Source organism: Glandiceps talaboti, chromosome 17, assembly GCF_964340395.1.
Source record: "Glandiceps talaboti chromosome 17, keGlaTala1.1, whole genome shotgun sequence".
NCBI lineage: Eukaryota > Metazoa > Hemichordata > Enteropneusta > Spengelidae > Glandiceps > Glandiceps talaboti.
In genome coordinates, this window is record NC_135565.1 from 7,094,242 (window position 1) to 7,098,923 (window position 4,682).

Consider the following 4,682-nt stretch of genomic DNA (forward strand, 5'->3'; position numbering starts at 1 on the left):
TGTAGATATATTGATAAACAATGAATCCCTTTATAATATTCTCCCCACTGCTGCATGTATATACTTGTTACATAGTTAGGTCTACTCCCTCATCTCATTATGTATTCCAGCTATTTTTATAAGCGTGACTACGATTGTATATATATAGCGAGGGAATGTGCAGGTCTACCAGATAAAATCCATAGCAGTCCATTGGAGGTGAGTTGATAATTATCTTAAATCTTACACGTTTTACAACTTTCAGAGAGGGGGGATGTTCATGTTGTGTTGCAGATATTTACGATGTTCTTTGTTAAGGGATTACGGTGATGATAACTTAGCAACACTGTGTTAAACAATCTGGCTCCCCAGTTCTTGATTACAATGATAAACTTCACCATTACTCTCGATTGCAGAAAATACAGGAAAGACATAATATAACAGCAAAATTAATATTATACTATAATTTATTTTAAACAACTGTATAAACACGTTTTTTTCTGTGAGAACTAATGGGATCCCAAAATGTTTCTGTATAATACGTCAACATTGAATTTTGACGTTAGAACCAAAGTGAAGGCGAGTTTTACACCATTCTTAAAAGTTGCTCAGCAAGCTTAAATGTTGTCACGATTTGCACCAATACTCGAAAAAGTAGACATTTTTGTTCAACGATTTTTTGTAATCCGATCAGTTAATTGTTAGTGTACATTTACTTATCTATGAAAGGTGAATGCTTATAAATACCTGGACATTGTCATCGCAGACCAGAAACATAGCTCGTCCAGCTGGAGCGATCAGATAGATCGTCCAGCTGAGATAATCCAGCCCTAGTTCATTCTTTACAGATCGAAGAGATCGTCCCTGAAGATTATTCTCTCCTCCCTCCTTCTCTCCCTTATTCTCCCTTTTTAAAAACACTCCAAATTACAACAGATATAGCCCAGAAGAGAGGCGTTTCTCAATGTGTAAAGCATATTAAAATCATACTACAATTCTTATTTAATTCAAGTTTCACGTCACTAGTCATTCCAGATAGTTGATTGGATTGAAGTTCTTGATATCTGCATATAGTGACGTGATATTCAGATTATTATCTTACGTACCCAAGCGTATTACTTATTAAAATATTCTTAAGAAATGTATCTAAAATACTTTACTATTAAAATATTCTTATGACAGGTGTTGCCGACTTTGAAATTGTAATAAGTTTGTATGATGTCAAACAGACGTTTGACGTCAGCCGCCAGTGCGTCTGCAATTTCGATAAAGCACATAATAGTTTCTTTTGTCTTAAGTTCCGCATTGTTAGTATGAACTTGATTTACTGCTAACAAAGGATATACAAATACAACTGGAGATCATTTTCACACTCTCAATGTTAATGATAAAAATACCTTTCTCCATTGTTTCACCCAGTTGCTTTCTTTTGTTACTCATGTTTCATTGTATCTAATTGGAATATCTTGCTTTGTGTTCAAACTTGTATATTGATTATGTTAAAGTGCTTGGTTTAAGACAATAGAATCCATTAAATCGATACCATATTGGTTTTCTATCTGCAGTTTATGCTTTCTAGGTACAAAATATCTCAAGTTTATTTCTACGGTTGGAATGTATTTGACAATTGTATCTCTTAAATTACATATTTGTAGATCAGGACTAAATTTTAGACTATAACAGATAAACCACATCAGTTGTTACTTTTTGGTGTTTTCAGATTGAGAGGCTGACAAACATACTGTACCTTGCGTCATATCAGAACCTAGGCAGAGAATGATGAAATTCGCCATTGCACTTTTCGTTGTGCTCGTAGCCATTGCCCAAGGGGAAGGTATGTATAATTAATAGTCAGAGTATTTTTCCGAAAAGAAAAACATCATAACGATGGTGTTTTTTTCAATGATAAACAGTTTCCTTTATTTACGTTTGGAATGCAATGTATGTGGTAAATATTAATAAAGTCAGCAGCATCAAGAAAAATGGTGACGAAAGATGTAACTATGTCGTTATTTAGAACAGCAGCTCAAATACGAAACAAAGGATTATCGAAGCTTGAATATTTGTCAAAACATCTCCAAAATAAGAATGTCAGTTATGTAAAATGTAGGTCCCCCTTTACTTGAGCCTTCACGTACTCTACAGTGTCATGTAGTCTAAGAGTATTTGTGAAGAGCAATAAATACAGATATTTCATTACACAAATACAGTTGCAATTATGGGTGATTAGATCACGTTGTTTGCGGTCATTAATCGTCGTCAAGTGTGCATGTGTGTGCATGCGTGCGTGTGTGCGCGTACCTGCTTGTGTGTGTGGAGGGGATGGATTATAATTTGAACACGCAGACAAGGAAACTTTTCGATCAAGAAACATTAACGTGCTCGGCAACAATTTGCTTCTGTACTTATTGCCTTGTTGATATATATCTAACTTTTTAGTGCAACATGTGAATATAGGTAAATAATGAGAAGCACATTCAAGTAGATAACAAGTTCCCACATTGTTTTAGTGTTCGTCCATTCAAAATCAGTAGACAAGACTAATCTTTATTACATCTGCATGCAGATTAATGCAAAGTCTGATATTCGTGAAGTAGTCTAAAGAGATCGAATTTGCGCATGCGTTACCCAAAAGGAGCAGACACTCAATGTTACAAAGGTTAGGTTTCAATTAATGATCATTATGAAGCCCTGTCATGGCTACCTATGAAGAGATCAAGGTACATGTACATTTATCTGTAGTTGTCTGGTACATAAAGTGTATAAGAGATCAACATACGTGCTTATTACGGGGTTATTTTTTCACACATGTATACCTATTATGAATTGGTTAATTACTTGCGGGTATACAAATGAAAATTATGACAGACTTTCAAATAAAACAAGGTGTGCAGATAATCATACATTATCTGTTTGTTTTTCAAATTGCAAGTATTAGTTGTGGACTGTGTTCAGCGTACATTACCGGGGTTGTAATTGAGTGATAGTAAATTTGTACTATGGTATGAGCATGTTCTGGTATATGGGATTAACCTAACCTGACGATTGCTAATGTTATCAATTATCGTATAATTATACTATAGTTTTAAAGAGGAACAAATTTATATTTTGTACATCGTGGATTTAACACAACCATGTAGATTGTTTTGTATATATCCCGAGGTACCCCAAAATACGTTCAGTTCTCACGCGATCTGAGGTTCTCCAAAATGCAATTTCTTTAGGCTCAAGGCCAGCAAGGGAGGTTATTGAAAACGCCCCATTATGTTCTCTCGATCGTGAGTAAACTTCGACAAACAGAAATAAAAATATGTTTCAAAGTTTGTAATCCAACGGCCCTCGATGACTCTTGTTATTGGTTGTATTGTTCTGTGACCGTTGGTAATATTAAGTTGTTGTAGTGTGATGTGTTTCAATTCGTACATATTTTTCGTTATATTAATGTAGAACCTGCCAAAAGTTGGAGAGATGACTTCCGTTGTGGACCCAATAATCCCCTAGCCGATGGCAGTCCAGCAGAGTGTGACCCTTCTGGATCTTATCCATGCTGTTCAACATATGGTTGGTGTGGTAGTACACCAACACACTGTGACTGTCCTGGTTGCACTGATTACAGGCATTAAAAACATTGTATTCTATCAACACAATACTAAATGTATGTATTACAAACTATTCTTCAAATTTCTTAAAAAGTTATCAACGAATATCTCCTACTAGTCATCTAAGTAAAGTGTTCTAGAGTGAGTTATTTGAAATAAGTCGCTGCTTATAGATTTAGTTTTATACCATACAACTACGATTTATTCAACCTACACTAATGACATACTGTTAAACAGACTTACTTACCTGACAACATTAAGTTCGTCTGGCAATAATTGGTTCTATGGCACCAGAAAGAACACACAAACATATAATGATGTGATTGTAATTTGTCGTTGAATTGGGAAGAATGATACGTTAGCGTTGTAACTGTTGATGAGAAAACGACTTTGAACTTTTGTGAAATCATATTTATGGTATTCTAATATTGATACACGATTATAATTACTGAATGACCAGACAGATTCTATCATTCTCTCTTTTTCAGGCGGTATCCTCCCTATGTAGAGTTAAGATATGGAATTAACTAACCTAGCTGTGATATGATGTAACGCATACAATTATCGTTGATATTGTAAGCTTGGCTTAAATATTTAAAACAAAAAAACAAAAAAAAAACGTTATTTCCTAGTTATTGTTTTCTTTATTGGAGAATCTGATCTTTGGAATAAAGTATCTGCAACAAACTGAAATAATAGACGTAGTTTTTATTCGTATGTTTTGTGAATTTACACCCTCCAGCAACTCTCTTGTTAGTTCGGCTGAGAACGATGTCAGTTCAAATTTCACAATCAGCTAGAAATAACAGATGTGCAAGTCAGAACTCTATTAATCATTTTCAAGACGTGCTTTGGACGAAATCTATCATTTTCCGTGATTTTTAACTGCGACAATGAAGATAAAATAACACCCACACGTGTAATATACATGTTTACGTTAATTTTCGACGTATATTTCGATAACTCTTCCTAAGCAATGGCAAAGACCCAGATAAACTGACTCAAAAGTTCGGAAATCTTTTCAAACCAAGATAGATCTTGGAACAAATGTAAGGAGCGACACACTGCAATCCCGGTCTGTACTCTTACGCGATCAATTCCTAC

The 4,682-nt window shown here is 34.7% G+C and overlaps 1 long non-coding RNA gene across 1 annotated transcript; it reads left to right on the forward strand.

The window, feature by feature from the left end:
* The first annotated feature begins 156 nt into the window (after window positions 1-156).
* On the forward strand, window positions 157-4,247 carry LOC144448552 (uncharacterized). Its single transcript, XR_013482110.1, has 4 exons — window positions 157-198; window positions 1,700-1,813; window positions 3,427-3,634; window positions 4,067-4,247. It is a non-coding gene; the product is annotated as an uncharacterized LOC144448552 (long non-coding RNA).
* The last annotated feature ends 435 nt before the right edge of the window (window positions 4,248-4,682 follow it).